Source organism: Pseudophryne corroboree, chromosome 5 (genome assembly GCF_028390025.1).
Source record: "Pseudophryne corroboree isolate aPseCor3 chromosome 5, aPseCor3.hap2, whole genome shotgun sequence".
Lineage (NCBI taxonomy): Eukaryota > Metazoa > Chordata > Amphibia > Anura > Myobatrachidae > Pseudophryne > Pseudophryne corroboree.
In genome coordinates, this window is record NC_086448.1 from 57832860 (window position 1) to 57850619 (window position 17760).

At 45.6% G+C, this 17760-nt stretch overlaps 1 long non-coding RNA gene across 1 annotated transcript in view; it reads right to left on the bottom strand.

Moving 5' to 3' along the window:
- Positions 1-15979, bottom strand: part of LOC134927175 (uncharacterized) — a 326054-nt gene extending 310075 nt beyond the window's left edge. Inside the window, exon 1 of the long non-coding RNA XR_010177572.1 lies at positions 15768-15979. This is a non-coding gene — a long non-coding RNA (uncharacterized LOC134927175). The remainder of the gene's footprint in view (positions 1-15767) is intronic.
- Positions 15980-17760: the final 1781 nt, after the last annotated feature.

Consider the following 17760-nt stretch of genomic DNA (forward strand, 5'->3'; position numbering starts at 1 on the left):
TTTCAGTTTGAACACACCCCACCCAAATCTAACTCTCTCTGCACATGTTACATCTGCCCCACCTGCAGTGCACATGGTTTTGCCCATTAGAGAACAATTTTGCTGCTGCGATCAGGTCTAAATTATGCCCTAGGCCCATAGATTGTAAACTCCACTGGGAAACATGAGATTCCTGATTATAGCTCAGTAATAGGTTAGATCCTATAAGAAAACATTTGTACATTTTCCCCAGAGAATCACTGCAAGTGTTAGACAAGAGAATAATTTACAGCTGTGCAATGCCTATACCGCCGCTGGGAGAGGCTGAGAAATGATATAGTACAGGGTGTACATATGTCATCGCACACAAATATGCATCTTCAGCAGGATTCAGGTGGATTTCATGTTTTACATGTTTTTGCGCACATAGGGGGTTATTCAGTAAGGATAAAAAGCAGAATCTGCAATCGCTTCTGTGACATACTGGGGGCCGCCCATCGCAGGGTAAGGCCGCCCAGTATGCTAACTGGCGGCCAACAGCTGCGACCGCAATGTCAATTGTGGACTGCGCATGCAGGTGGCCAGCCACCATTTTTCCCATTGGAGCGGCTGCGTGTGACGCCACGCAGCCGCCACGAAAATGCAGTCGATCCATCCCCGTTTTCCCTTCTCCGCCCCCGCAACGGTCCATCGCCGCCCCCCTCCCACCCCGAGAAAGACAGAGGTGCTTGAACCGATCACATTCGGCACCCACGCAGGATGGAACCTGCGGTGCCGCCACCGGGGTAATTTGCGCACGCATCACTTAGCGATGTGACCTGAATAAGTACTATATAACATACTTGCCTACTCTCCCGGAAGTTGCAGCAGGCTCCCGATTTTTGGGGCAGACCCCCGCATCCCCGGCAGAGCAAGTAGATCTCCCGCATCCTACCCACACCCTAGTGATGCGGGCAGGATTAAGAGCTACTCACTGGTATTCGGGGGGTCCATGTGGTGGGAAAGGGGCTAAAATGACGTAATTTTAGCCCCGCCTCCTTCCCGCGGACCCACAAATCACGGCATTTTCCCTATGTGGGGGTGGGGCTTGATGATGTCACAACTCGGCCCCTCCTCCCGAAGTTCCCTCCAGCGTCTCCTCTCCGGGCTTCTCCCGAAGAGATATTAAAAGTAGGTAACTATGCTATATAAACGAGCTTAATAGAGAGTCCTTAACCAAACCCTGACAGTCACCAGGAGACACTGCTATGTAGAAGATGTCAATCAGTTTTAGCTCCACCCATCGAACACAGCATACTGAGATACAGCAAAATGTACATATGTTACTAGATGCAATCTACACACAACAGGAAGAGAGGCAGAGACAGGAACACATGCTACTGACGTATTACTGTGCATGCAATGGGTCTGGTCTGCCAATAAAGTACATTTACATGAATCTGGGTTATCAGAGGAAGCCCGAGGGGAGAAATTACAGTGACAGATATGATCATTAGTAGATAAACAAGGTATATACAAATACAAAATCCCTCCCACCAGCCACTCAGCAGGTTCTCATATCCTGTGCAAGTCCTGTTCACTTTCATAGTTCCATATACAGTATACCAGTGATTTTCAACCTTTTTTTACTCACGGCACACCAAGCAATATTTTAAAATTGCCAAGGCACACCATCAGTTCCCTACAGAAAAAAAAAAAAAAAAACACACACATTGGCCCTCACAGTAAAAAAAAACAACACACATACATTGGCCTACACAGAAAAAACAATCATGTTGCTCACACATAAATCAATCACATTGCTCCCCACATAAATCCTATTGCTCCCCACATGAATTAGTCCCATTATTTCCCCCATAAATCCATAAATCCTAATTCTCCCCACATACTGTAAATCCTATGGTTCCCCATGGGAGAAATAATATAACAAATATTAGCTCCTTCCTGTCAGCTGTCCTCCTCCCTGTCCCTCAGTGGCGGGGGTTGTTCATAGTGGAGTACTGCAAATACTGAGCAGCGGGCGGTAAGGCAGGTGTGGATGTGGGTGGGCAGGGAAAGCTGTGGATGCAGGCAGGAACTGGAAGATGTGTATGAGGGCGGGTGGGCTGGCTGGGTGGTGAGACGCAGCGTCTGTGACCTGTGATATCACACCGCCGCGTCTTCAAGGCATAGGTCATGGTCGGAGCATGACTGATCCTCTAAGAAGAGCCCGGGCCAACAGTTCACTCTGAACGTGCAGGAAGCTGCTCTGGCTCCGCGGCACACCTTGCAGCTGGTCGCGGCACATTAGTGTGCCACGGCACACTGGTTGAAAAAGCCTGCAGTATACTGTATAACGAGAGAGAGAGAGACAGCCAACCCATTACCTGTTATATCTGTGTTACCCAAGTTCTTGTAGTGTTACAGAGCATAGCACAATGACCATACTCAAAAAGCTACCAAAAAAGTTTTTCGAACAAGAATCAAATTATTGGACAAATTAAATCTCACTTATCTCATCACTCAACTGGGTATGTTCTGAAAGCACAACCACAACAAACTACGAATTGCATTAGTTTATATTCCAATTTACAGTACCAAAACATTCCATCCAACCTTTTCGCTTCCCGCCAACTTTACAACCGCTCCATGTAAATCCATCTTGGTAGGGATTCCAGGTGAACCAGCAAATAGCGCCAGAAATGTCATTTTGCAAATACCGTTTTATTTTTCCAAACATTCTTTGTAACACATGGAGGCAGAGAGCAGGAGCTGCCATCTCAGAGCAGGAACTGTCATATCAGAGCAGGAGCTGCCATATCAAAGAAGGAGCTGTCATATCAGAGCAGGAGCTGCCATATCAAAGAAGGAGCTGTCATATCAGAGCAGGAGCTGTCATATCAGAGCAGGAGCCACCATATCAGAGTAGGAGTTGTTGTGTCAGAACAGAAGCTGCCATATCAGAGCAGGAGCTGCCATATCAAAGCAGGAGCTGTCATATCAGAGTAGGAGCTGCTGTGTCAGAACAGAAGCTGCCATATCAGAGTAGGCGCTGCCATATTAAAGAAGGAGCTGTCATATCAGAGCAGGAGCTGTCTTATCAGAGCAGGAGCTGCCATATCAGAGTAGGAGTTGCTGTGTCAGAACAGAAGCTGCCATATCAGAGTAGGAGTTGCTATATCAGAGCAGGAGCTGCCATATCAAAGCAGGAGCTGTCATATCAGAGCAGGAGCTGTCATATCAGAGTAGGAGTTGCTGTGTCAGAACAGAAGCTGCCATATCAGAGTAGGAGTTGCTATATCAGAGCAGGAGCTGCCATATCAAAGCAGGAGCTGTCATATCAGAGCAGGAGCTGTCATATCAGAGCAGGAGTTGCTGTGTCAGAACAGAAGCTGCCATATCAGAGTAGGAGCTGCCATATCAAAGCAGGAGCTGTCATATCAGAGCAGGAGCTGCCATATCAGAGTAGGAGTTGCAGTGCCAGAACAGAAGCTGTGATATCAGAGCAGGAGCAGCCATAATGGAGTAGGAGCTGCCATATTAGTGCAGGAGTTGCCATATCAGAGCAGGAGCAGCCTTATTAGAGTAGGAGCTGCCATGTCAGAACAGAAGCTGCCATATCAGAACAGAAGCTGCCATATTAGAGCAGGAGCAGCCATATCAGGGTAGGAGCTGCCATATCAGAGTAGAAACTGCCATATCAGAGCAGGAGCTGCCATATCAGAGTAGGAGCTGTGGTATTAGAGCAGGAGCTGCCATATCAGAGCAGGAGCAGTTAACACCTTTAAGAATGGGTTAGATAAATTCCTAATGGATAAGGATATCCAGGGTTACGGGGCATAGTCACGCACTATGGTTATTATAAAAAAGAGGGGTAAAATGTAACGGCAGTCATCAACTTTAGTCAAAATGTTATACAAAATAATCGTGCATAGGAGACCACAAATAGGTTGAACTCGATGGACAATTGTCTTTTTTCAACCTTAGATACTATGTTACTATATCAGAGTAGGAGTTGTCATATTACAGCAGGAGCTGCTATATCAGAACAGGTGCTGTGTTGTTAGAGTAGGAGCTGCCATATCAGAGCAGGAGCTGCCTTATTAGAGTATGACTGTCGTATCAGAGCAGGAGCAGCCATATCAGAGTAGGAGCAGCCATATCAGAGTAGGAGCTGTCATATCAGAGCAGGAGCTGCCATATCTAAGCAGGAGCTGCCATATCTAAGCAGGAGCTGCCATATCAGAGCAGGAGCTGCCATATCAGAGCAGGAGCTGCCATATCAGAACAGGAGCTGCCATATCATAACAAAATGTCATTCATAGTGGGTTAGAGCAGAATTACAATATCTATATAAAGACGAGTGTGTCTGCGTTATATGTCACAGGGGTACACCTCATTGAGAAACCTGCATGTAACTGTTGTGGTTTTCAAGGTTAAGATTAAATATGCTGATCATTCACAACAGAGAACCAACTATGGTACTATCACCCGTGGGGTACAACAATATTCGCTTGTGCCCAATATTACATATATTCCATAATAAATGACTTACGGTGTTATTTCACGTGATGTATGAATTCCAGTTTTTGGTTTTAAATTGTTTTTCTTAAAAAGCAACTTGGATTAAACACATATTAAAAAAAAACCTCACAACACTATTGCATTACTTGAACATGTTTGGATAAAACATACTTGGGAGAGACTGCTGCTCAAAGCGAATACTTTCCAGTTCCACCACTGAACCAGCCCATAAAACACACACACACTGAGTGTGGGGGAAATGCCAAGAATATCAGTCCGGGAATGCAAGATTCCTGGTGCACCCACACAATACTGTGCTGTGATAAGCCAAGACCGCTTTGCCCTGTAACCTGGGCACCACGCTCACACGTAGTGCGGGGCTACATAGGGATAAGAGATTTCAGAACTGAAAATGTGGAAGTTTGTTTTAACTGCTCGTTCCTCTGTATGACACGCCACAGCAGAAAGGTGCGACTGATGCTTAGCCTTTGTGTTAGGGAGTAGGGCAAGCTCTAATAAAGAGGGGGGTTATTGTAGACCCATGGATATCAACTGTAATCCTCAAGTACCCCCAAACAGCTCACACGGGGCGTGATCCGGATGCGGATGCTAATACAACTGCAGCAGTGATTCCGTACGCAGTTTAATGTGTGAGCCAAAGCTGCCGCCTGGAAATATATTGGGACGCCACCGGCGGCTTCGCTAACATCTGCAACTGCGTACACACATGCGGCGGAGATTGCAGATACTTTGATAAACTAAACGACCTTCTGAGTGACTCTGTGGACACGCAGAATCATGGCAGCGGGAACCGAGACGCGGGCGCCATGTTTTCTGCATACAAGATCGCAGATGCAGGCAGAAACACGCAACGCAAATGGCTGCGGCAAGTCTGTGTTTTTTCCGTCACTCCATGTTTCATTGTAAAGGTTTTTTTTTGTTTTTTTTTAACTACCTTGGAAACTGCGCTATGAATACAGCTGCATTCCACCCCTCCCGTTACCTGCAGCTAGGGAAGGTCACATAGATGAGGGGATTTGTCTACAAGTGCACAATCTCTTTAAATGGATCTCCAACACCTATTATTATTTGTACAATAAACACCCCAAGCTGTATGGAATTACGGGGACCATATACATCAATCGGGCAAATTCACGATGGCCGCTCCAATTTCTCGATCGGCGATCTCGGATTCTTTGATGATTGCCATAATCCAAAATGTTAGGACTCGCTGATTCTGAGAATTTTTGGGTCAGAATCGGGGAATCAAGGATATCTAATATGTTGGATTTTGCCGACACTGGACACAATCATTGGCAAACCGCAGGATTCTGACGACAGCTTGTTGGTGTAAGGGCCCCTTTACATATACATACAAGGATTTGGGGGCACAGGGAGGTGAGTCTTTGTGCCGAGAGGTGGGAGAAGGTCTCTTAGGGTGGGACAGGGTGATCCACATACTGTATATGGTGCTGCAGGGAAAACACAAGTGAGAATATTTGACAAGAACATTTGAATGTAAAGGAAAAGACTGATGGGCACTACCGTGGGGCACGCCATTCTGCAGGCCTTAGAGGGCAAATAATAACAAAATTATTATCATTATTATTACAGGTTGAGTATCCCTTATCCAAAATGCTTGGGACCAGAAGTATTTTGGATATGGGATTTTTCCGTATTTTGGAATAATTGCATACCATAATGAGATATCATGGCGATGGGACCTAAGTCTAAGCACAGAATCCATTTATGTGTCCTATACACCTTATACACACAGCCGGAAGGTCATGTTAGCCATTATTTATAATAGCTTTGTGTATTAAACAAAGTTTGTGTACATTGAGCCATCAGAAAACAAAGGTTTCACTATCTCACTCTCACTCAAAAAATTCCGTATTTCTGAATATTTGGATATGGGATACTCAACCTGTATCATTATTATTATTAAATAAGGGAAGCACATATGGAGATATGGAATGGGTGGTTGACTGATGGAAGAGGACAGGCTGTAGAGAAAGTTGCATAAGTCATTTATGAGGACAGCAAGCATATCAATAGTGATTATCAACTCCCGTCCTCAAGTAACCCCAAAGAGGCCATGTTTTCAGGATTTATTCATGCACAGGCGATTTAATGGGTTTTTGGGGTTGTTTTTTTTTGCTGGGTCAGTACATGTGCCGACCACAGACAGAAATCCTGCAAACATGGCGAAGGCTGGCATATGTGCGAAAATCACTGGCACGGGTGCATTTACATGTATCCACTGTCTAGGCCAGTGATGGCTAACCTTGACACTCCAGCTGTTGTTGAACTACACATCCCAGCATGCCCTGCATCAGTTTTAGCATGGCCAAATAATAAAACTGTAGCAGAGCGTGCTGGGATATGTAGTTCAACAACAGCTGGAGTGTCAAGGTTAGCCATCACTGGTCTAGGCACCCACACAATGATATCACTGCATCAATCCCTGCCAGTGTATTTAGAACAACAGGTAAGGAGGGGGGGGGGGGGGGGGGGGGGGCAGAATTAAGCTGCTTGGCATCCCAACATAAAGAGGGCATCCCAGATCAGGAGACCCCTGGTAAGTAACCGATTACAAACTCAGAATGATAAATGCCATGGCGAATAGATAATAAAGATATACATAGTAAACAGAGCACAGGCACTGATAATTGCATCGTACCCCATGTCTATCAGCTGCTCATTAGTCACAGCAAACGACCTTTTCTTTCTGATGTTTACCACAATTATTGAGGTTATTAGTCTGTAGTTATTCACAGAAATCTCTCCAGACGGTTCTCCCATCCCCTTGCTGCGAGCTATGAATGGAGTTCCATCTGCGTAGAGGCAGTTCCAGGTTATGGAGGAGATTGAGAAGGGTCACAGGCACCTTGCTATATAACGTTACACAATGCCCTCCTCTGGGTTCATTCGGTCACTAATCCCACACATTTTACAAGTGAATGGAGGAAGGCGGAATATCTGATGCTATCAGGGTGAGTCACTAGTGCAAACCAGTGAACAGCAGGGAGGGGGTAAGATAGGATCTGTGAAGGGTCAATACTGGAACCATACTAGAGCCAGTCAATGGTTCGTTAGCTTTATTTGCTGATTATTTAGCTCTTCAAACTAATCGGACACCTCCAAGTATTTGTTTTAGGTAGCTCTTACTCTGGGTGATAGGTGGCTGGGAGTGGTCTGCTTATCTGGGGATTACATGTCCTTATATTGCAAATGATAAGGACAGGTCAGACATGGCGGATATTACCTGTGTACATTTCTAAAGTACACAAAGACATTTCCTCCCATCTAAGTCCTGTAAGGTGGGACCACAACTCAGCCTGGCCGGCACCAGGTGTTATACCGGCAGAACAGCTATTTGCTCAGCCACCATCCTCTGGTTCTGAGTTATCAGACTGATCGTTAGCAATAGGTAAGAGAAATACCAGCACATGAAGGCAGCCAATGAGCTCAGCAGGAAGCAGTGACATCACTGAGGGATGAAGGGAACATGGCTTCCAACACGCTCTCCACTTTCACCAGTGGTATAGAATATCTACAATGTCTATGTCGACAGTCATTAGGTCAACAGCATATGGTCGACATGCATAAGGTCAACATGGACAAAAGCTCGACTCATGAAAGGACAACATGGACAAAAGGTCGACCCATTAAAGGTCAAGGCAGGAAAAAGTTGACAGGGACAAATGGTCGACACACGTGTGGTTGACACGTCATCCTACACATTTCTGTCTATATATTAGAACCCACAAGCAAGTCTGCTCCTGTGATAGACTCATTCACATTTTCCATCTATCCTACTACCACTAGGACTATAGTCTTTCTTCATTCACGTTTCCCTTCTATCCTACTACCACTAGGACTATACCCTTTGTTCATTCATGTTTCCCTTCTATCCTACTACCACTAGGACTATACCCTTTATTCATTCACATGTCCCTCCTATCTACTACCACTAGGACTATACCCTTTATTCATTCATTTACCTGTCCTTCTAGCCTACTACCACTAGGACTATACTCTTTATTCATTCACATTTCCCTTCTATCCTACTACCATTAGGACTGTACTCTGTATTCATTCATGTTTCCCTTCTATCCTACTACCACTAGGACTATAAGCTTAATTTATTCACATTTCCCTTCAATCCTACTACCACTAGGACTATACCCTTTATTCATACACAGTTCGCTTCTATCCTTATACCACTAGGACTATATGCTTTATTCATACACATGTCCCTTCTATCCTACTACCACTAGGACTATACTCTGTATTCATTCATGTTTCCCTTCTATCCTACTACCACTAGGACTATAAGCTTAATTTATTCACATTTCCCTTCTAGCCCACTACCACTAGGACTATACTCTTTATTCATTCACATTTCCCTTCTATCCTACTACCACTAGGACTATACTCTGTATTCATTCATGTTTCCCTTCTATCCTACTACCACTAGGACTATAAGCTTAAATTATTCACATTTCCCTTCTAGCCCACTACCACTAGGACTATACTCTTTATTCATTCACATTTCCCTTCTCTCCTACTACCACTAGGATTATACTCTTTATTCATTCACATTTCCCTTCTCTCCTACTACCACTAGGACTATACTCTTTATTCATACACATTTCCCTTCTATCCTTCTACCACTAGGATTATACTCTTTATTCATTCACATTTCCCTTCTATCCTTCTACCACTAGGACTATACCCTTTATTCATTCACATTTCCCTTCTATCCTACTACCACTAGGACTATAGCCTTTATTCTTTCTAACCTACAACTTTTACCTTCTAACAAACTGGCTGGTTTAGTCTGAATTGTATATAAAAAAATCACTGCAGACTGTGTGAGGAGGGGCAGACTGACAAAATGTTAATGGTTTCTTTTCAAATCTAATAAAAAAAAGCTAAAATGTATTAAATAAAATCCCCCTCATTCACAATATATTAAATTATTACCATATTAAATTCTGCAGGTAAAACCGCCAACATTCGGCAACTTAAAAACAAACATTCCGCTATATAAGTTGTCATTATAACAACACAAAACAGTCACTCAAAAAAAAAAACCAGGCCAATAAATCTACACATTATCAATACATGCCGGATAATCCGTACTTGACACAATGCGAGTTATTCTGAGTTGATCGCTCGCTAACTATTTTTTGCAGCGCTGCGATCAGATAGTCGCTGCCTATGGGGGAGTGTATTTTCGCTTTGCAAGTGTGCGAACGCCTGTGCAGCCGAGCGGTACAAAAACAATTTGTGCAGTTTCTGAGTAGGTCAGAACTTACTCAGCCGCTGCGATCACTCCAGCCTGTGCAGTCCCGGAAATTGACGTCAGACACCCGCCCTGCAAACGCTTGGACACGCCTGCGTTTTTCCAACCACTCCCTGAAAACGGTAAGTTGACACCCACAAACGCCCTTTTCCTGTCAATCTTCTTGCGATCGGCTGTGCGAATGGATTCTTCGTTAAATCCATCGCCCAGCAACGATCCGCTTCGTACCCGTACGACGCGCCTGCGCATTGCGGTGCATACGCATGCGCAGTTTTGACCTCATCGCAGCGCTGCAAAAAATAGCTAGCGTGCGATCAGGTCGGAATGACCCCCTGTGGTCCATGTTTCCTAAAAGCACTTGAGTGCTTTCGTTTTCACCTATGTGCCTAGCAGTGCACAAACCAGGGTTAAAAATCTAATGTTTAAAGTGAAAAATCCCTTTAAATCAAGGAGTACCCGGTTATTGAGTCTTTGGCTATAGTTACCATGGTAACAGTGGGATATGTAATACTGTGATCCATCACACCTACAGACTTCCCGTCTCCACTTACAACTTTAACAATATAAAAGGTATATTGTGCAGTAACATTTACCGGCAATGAATTCTCGATGAGGGCCGAGATCCAGCCAGTAAACTGCTGGACCAAGAAAATATTCCGCACACCTCACAGAGGAGCTGGGGCGCAGTGGGAACAAAGTCTGGCCATTACTCATCTGCTTCTGAAGCCAAGTGATGAAGTGCGGCAGCCGCGTTTCCAAGCAGAGAACGACTTCCCTAAGCCCCTGCAGTTCCAATGCTGTGAATGGGCTCAGAAATAGGACGCCCGTACATAGGCAAAATTAATACTTTGGCCTTATACAAGGAAAATAACCAATCCTATTTTCCCATTCATTGCCTGAACAGTTATTTTCTTCCAAAAGAGGAACCGGGGAAAGCTCTCGCTTGGAAGACTGGCGCAATTGTGCGGCTCCGGTTACACCCACACTCTGCAATATTGCAGCAGATATCGGCATGTGGACAAAAATAAAGGCAGATAAGGTAAATTGATATCAATATGAAATTGGCCCTGATTTGGATTTGTACGCAAACCCAATGGCTTACGTACAAATCCGATGTTTGGGAGTCTGCTTACGCACAGAACGAGTCCAGCGTGATCGCTCGCAGCCCCCCTTAGCCGCAGCATAGCAATCGTTTGGTGGGGTGGCAATCGGGACTGTTCTACAAACTGGTGCACGGGCGTCGGACAGCAACAAAGGGCATCGCCGGTCAGCGAATGGATGGTACGAAAAATCCGCTTGCACGGGCGTTCGCTAGGTGATTGACAGGAGGAAGCTGTTTGTGGGTGGTTTATTGGGAGTGTCAGGAAAGACGCAGGCGTTCCCAAGCGTTTCCTGGTAGGGTGTGTGACGTCAGCTCCGGCCCCCATCGGCCCGTTCTGATCGCACTGTAGGAGTAAGTCCTGGGCTGCGCACACATTGCACACAGTGGTAAAAACCATTCACTGGTGAGTGAGGTGAGGACGGATTTGCAGCTGTCCGCTGACAGAGATTTTTGCAGCTCGGCATACACATGCGATCGCACACTTGCACGGTGAATATACACTCCCCTTGGGCGGCGACTATCTGATCGCAGGGCAACAATTTTAGCAGCCTAGCGATCAGGTCTGAATGACCCCCCATGTACGCACCTCAATCACAACCGTTTATCTTACTAAGTGGCTCCGCTCATGAGGCACCTGGCTGTACAGTGATATGGGTTCAGTATGAATTACCGATGGCCGGGATGCCGGCAGCGGGGCGTGCGCTAGTAAGCCCCTTGCAGGGTTGCTGCGCTCGCGACAGGTTATATTCTCCCTCTATGGGTGCCATGGACACCCATAGAGGGAGAATCATCTGCCTCGTCGGTATTCCGGATCCGGCATTGTACCGCTGAGTGTGATTCTGGCGTCGACATTGTGATCGCCGGGATTCCGTGTGGCGGTATGTTAACCGCTTCCCAATGATATCTGTCGCTGTCTGTAACTAGCAGGATCCCTAATGAGCGAACTGAACCGGATTTCTTCCTCAGGAGTTCCTCTTAAATCACTGGAAACTGAAAGGCTGATCTGAGACTCAGCAGTTCAGGGCAACTCTGCACAGCTTGTTATCTCAAAACAAGTTTCATAATTTATAACATGCTCACTTCCCTATCCTTCAGCTTAGATGGAAGACTGACTAAAGTGGGTCACAGTCCCCATTTTCTGAAAAATGACCATAAAATTCAATATGAATACGCAGCACAATAAACCTCTCTGATTACCGTAGCAGATGCCGGCCACCACACCGTCAGATGGCCATTTTGGATATATTTGACCAGAGGTCTCAAGCGGTGATAGGCTCAGTCAGTGCACCATGAAAGTGAGTGGGGAACACTACTCCCATTCCACAGCAGAGAGATTCCACTGACAAACAGCCACATGCACCGATTTTACAGTGACACACAAAACGGCTCTCTGGCGTGCGTTCACAACTAGTTGCCCAGTTAACACCCAGAAATACCCATAGAGAGAAACGGCCATTAACGGAGACTCTCTAAAGGTGCAAATACCCAATGCAGTTTGCTAAAAACTAGGTGCATCCGCCATAGGCCTCAGTTACTAATAACATAATCGTTTACACCAGACACTTGCTTTCACTGCCCAACTTACACCAGACAGATGACGGCAGATTGCCAACAGTTCAGTAGACATTTTCCACCTAAATAAATGAGCCTTAGAATATGGGCGAGATGCATCATCGTCTGGAAAGTGATAAAATGGAGAGTGAAAAAGTACCAGCCAATAAGGTCCTAAGCGACATTTTTCAAACACAGCCTGTGACATGGTAGTTAGGACCTGATTGGCTGGTACTTTTTCACTCTCCATTTTATCACATTCCAAGCAATGATGCATCTAGCCCAGTATCTTCTCCCCCACAAAGCAATATGTCACATTATTCATAATCCATTATTCAATATACTTCCATATCCTGCTATGCAACAAAACAGAGGACACAATACATTTATTTTATACCTTGGAGCCAGTAACTCTGGAAATATGTTTATACTGTATATTCATTCTATCGGCTGAATTCCCCCTGAGTGTTTAACATAATTATTGGTGAAAAGGAATATTATTCCTCCGCAGTTCTTTTACTGCATTCACTAATAGTGATGGTCGGCCAGTTCCATGCACTGTTTGGGGTTGCCATGGTAACCTTAGTTACACTAGGCTTTGCGGGAAAGGAGAGCACCTACTTTATTCCGACCTACTCTACCTGATCGATTGGCAAGTGCATATACGCTTACCAATCGTCCACCCGATGTGTCATGCCTGATGTCACAACTGGGCGCCCAATTGGGATGTCAGTCACCGGCGGTCCCTGCGGCAAGTGTACACACAGTCAGATGCGCCGATATATCTGTATATATATCGGCCATTACGGTATGTCTGTGAACAGTGTCATTCACAGACATATTGGGGGGTACACATCCTCCGATGGGTACTCAATGTATTAGCTGTTCGATTGAACGGCCGATATATCGCTCATCTTAAGTTATCTCGTTTCTGATTATTCATTTATCAAAACAGTGAAAAAAACGTGAAAAACCAAGATGGTTACATGGATTCTGTCCCCCATAGTGATGCTATTGACATAGTTTTACTGTATCAGTGTTACTGGAGTCTCAACATAATTTACTCTGTGCTGTTGGGGGACCCTGTTCCTTTCACCATATAACTGTCAGAGATTACTTATATTGCTCGCTATATCCTGGCACTGCCACTGCACCATATAGCACTGCCCTCACTAACACAATCGTGCAAGTGGACGGGTCACTGCCTCCCACAAGAGCAGAGCACATCTCCTGAAATACTCTGCACTGCTGTGCCAATTCTCACATTTATTTCAAAGCTTAGACAGACATGTGGTCATTTAAAAATGAATATAACAGATGCTATGAGATTAGTCAAACAGACACAAAACTGGGCTCTGACGCTCTGCAATAAGGCTCTCCCAAGATTTCCATGCATTTAGGCCTCACACAGGGGGAGATGTACCAAACCTTTGAGATAGATAAAAGGGGGAAGTTGCCCACAGCAATCAACCAGTTTCTAACTGCCATTTTAAAGACTGTGGGGTCTAGTCATGAAGCAGTGAAAAGTGTGGGGAAGTGAGCCTGACAAGAAGTTGCCTATGGCAACCAATCAGCTGCTTCGTACAATTGTATAGTATGCAAATTATAAATGTTCCTTCAATGCTGATTGGTTGCCATGGGCAACTTCTCCACTGGCTCACTTCTCCACTCTTATCACTGCTGCATGAATAGACCCCTGCGCTGGATAAAGAATATCTAGAATCTGTTTGGTTGCTATGGGTAACGTCTCCACTTTATCTCACTCGAAGGTTTGATAAGTCTCTCCTACAGTATGTAAAAAACCTTACAGAAGAGCCTCGTAGGGCCACAGCCACCAGTTAGATGGGCCCTATAGACAATACCACTACAGATAACCCTGATTTATAAAGACTGCAAAATGCACAAGAAAACACTAGATTTAATATATATATGCATTTATCTAATAAAACGCTGAAAAGCTGATGAAATGTCGAGAGGAAACAATATAGAAGTATGCCCAAAAGAATACACAGGATTTATGCGTTGTATGCCAATTATAAAAGAGATTCTGTGATAACATGGAAACATCGTAACCTGCCCGAATATGTTTATTATTCTATAACAGGCTGAGTAAAGAGACAGAACGCTGGAATAATGGCTGCAGCCAGGCACATGCCAATGCCACGAGGCGACAAATAATCGGACAAACCGCCCAACTCCAGCTATAAAATCTTCACCTTTCACTGTATCACACGAAATGAGCACCCACACCAGAACGTGCCAGGAAAACATTCACAGGAGCTGGATTCCTGATGAAGCTGTCTGCTCCCCAGACCTGCCATGTGCTGTCCAAGACTGGGAGTGGATGCAATAAGGCCTAGCTTTTTATCCGTGCGGACGTCTGGATCCGATCTGTACTTGATACATAGAAAATAAACTTCTCTGTCTTCAGTGGAGATGTAAGATGAATGTGTTTTTGCTTTGAGACACAAAATCTGACCTGATGTTACAAATGCATGTGCCTATATATATATATATACCTTAAGGCAGAGACAGGCACAGATTTCCAAGATCGTGATTCTAATCTAAAAGATGACTTGGTAAGTAAAATGCCAGCAGATCACCATTTACTGTACGTAGGGCCTACCGAAAATACTGTATATAAGACAAAATATAATAGAACAATAAAATCGACAATCCAGCAAGGGGCTGAACAGCGACACGAGCATTCAGAATAAGATGTATCGTGATATAGGATTAAACGCACAAGGTACTGTACTTTGCAAGCAGAGAATCCCTACAACATGTGCTCATTATGCAATGCTGCAGCCCTGGTAAATACACTGCTCGGCAAGAAACAACACATATACAAATCGTGGTCTTTCCTATCGAAACTTTTACTTTCTATATCAATAATGGTAGATTCAGCAGTATCATAACACATACATCAGCAGCACATACACGAGTCAGGATGGATCAAATCAATGACAGGTACTGATGCCCCCAATAGGATTATCCAAATATGATCCTTTATGAAAAATGTTTTAATTAAATCAAGATCGCAGCTAGGCCACAGCCGGGGAGGGGGGGCTGACAACCCGGGGCCTTGTCGTTATTGTTCTAGGCAATAATTACAATAAAGCTTTAAACATCCGGCTGAAAATTAGACTTTACAAGTTTTTCTGCAAAACCTTTTAACTAAGGGGGGGGGGGGGGATTCGCAGCCGTGGACGAGGCCAGAGACCCCTGCTGTGTGTCTCAGTGGCATCCCCACCTGCGAAATCAGTGATTTACGGAATGAAAGAAATGACCCTATAAAATAAAATGATCAATACTTACCCATCGGAGATCTGTGGTCAGGGTATCACGTAATCCTCTGGAAAATAAACTTGAGCTCGCCGGAATGATAGATCCCCAATGAGGAGGTTTTCAGATCAGCTTCCATGTGCTCATTGCAGCACGCGCTCAGCTCAGATGAACATTCTGCTGTCGGACAGTCTTGACGTCACATGGACACAGACAGGCAAACACACACACCCCCTGCTCTAAGTCCCACACTCACAGTGGCTGCAGGCTGTTGTGATGCTGCAAGCAGCACAGACGACACAGGCGTTGCAGAACCCCCCCCTCTCTCAACTTTTAATCTGGAACCATAGTGGTGAGAGGGGGACACAGTGTGTGAGTGCACAGTCCCTGTGTGCAGGCAGCAGCAGCATCCTGATCCCTCAGAGCTTCTGATACAGAGGCTGGTGGGGGAGTGGAGAAGGGGTGTGGGGAAGTGAGAGAACCTTATAGCACTGTAGCTATGGACTGAAAGGAGGGGGGGGGGAGCAGGCACACGAACTCCTGCCTAGGAAGGCTGCCGCTCTCTATATTCTCCAAAGGCCAGGTTCCCCACCTGCGGTACGCTACGCGTGCCTAAGGGATACCGCAGACACAACATAACGCCGACTGTAACAGTAAGCAGTTACACATTTACTAATTGCATTTGGCAACGGCGATGGTCACGCAGACGAGTGTTTTTGTGCTATTGCAGCGTTTGTGATCATGCCTGAGAATGCCGACAGAGTGTACGCACAAATGCGCTGCTGCGATCGAGACGCACCGCGTCTAAACTGTCTTGGAAAAGTGATGGGCGTTACCGGGCGGTTGCTCTGAGGTTTGTTAGTGCGCGGCCCGTCTTAAGACACTCAACCGCTCACATAAGAGGCCGTACCCGGATGGAGATACGACCGACGGTGGCGCCTAAAGACGCACCGATCGGTATTACTGTGTGTACAGACGCTGACAGCGGGTGTCTCGGTCCTTGCGCATTTGGGCGCACGGATGTACACGGGAGACGAGCGATCGCCAATAGATACAGTCTACCTCTGAATCAGGTCATTAAATGCTTACGCAATGGGTTGGGTATAAATGTGCTGAGATTACGGTGAGCTTGGCATTTTTGCGCACACTTCGCGGGTTACATGGTAATCACTGGCCATAGGGGGTAATTCAGACCTGTTCGCTAGTAAGCGATTTTTGCAGCCCTGCGATCAGATAGTCACGCCTACAGGGGAGTGTATTTTTGCCTTGCAAGTGTGCGATCGCATATGCAGCCGAATGGTACAAAAAACTTTGTGCAGTTTCTGAGCAGCCCAGGACTTACTCAGCCGCTGCGATCACATCAGCCTGTCCGGGACCGGAACGGACGTCAGACACCCGCCCTGCAAACGCTTGGACACGCCTGCGTTTTTCCAACCACTCTCTGAAAACAGTCAGTTGACACCCACAAACGCCTTCTTCCTGTCAATCTCCTTGCGACGGCCCGTGCGAATGGATCCTTCGCACAAACCCGTCGCTGACCGGCGATCCCCTTTGCAGCCGTCCATCGCGCCTGCGCATTGTGGTGCATACGCATGCGCAGTTCGTATCTGATCGCCCGCTGTGCGAAAACGCACAGCAGGGATCACATCTGAATGACCGCCACAGCACCGGGAACAGACTGACAAACAGAGGTTGAGAAAGTCTTCTCCAAAGAAAGGTATTCTCTAAAGAGAGTAATGACTGGTCACGTCAGAAGGTGACAGGGAACAACTTACCCAGGCATGTCACCAATCCCCTCATTGCGACTGTCGCTGCAGAGTGCGTCAGCGGCATAACGCTCTTGTTAGTTTTCCTTTAGGTCAGGTGCACGGTCACTGATAACACTGGGGTGCCCACAACTGTGTATTTCAATAACTGGGCAAAACTCTGTAAGACATAAAAATATACAGTATTTATTTATTACATCTGCATGCGAGTCGCACATAAGCGCTACTGTACCACGCCATGTTTCTTATACATCCATAGG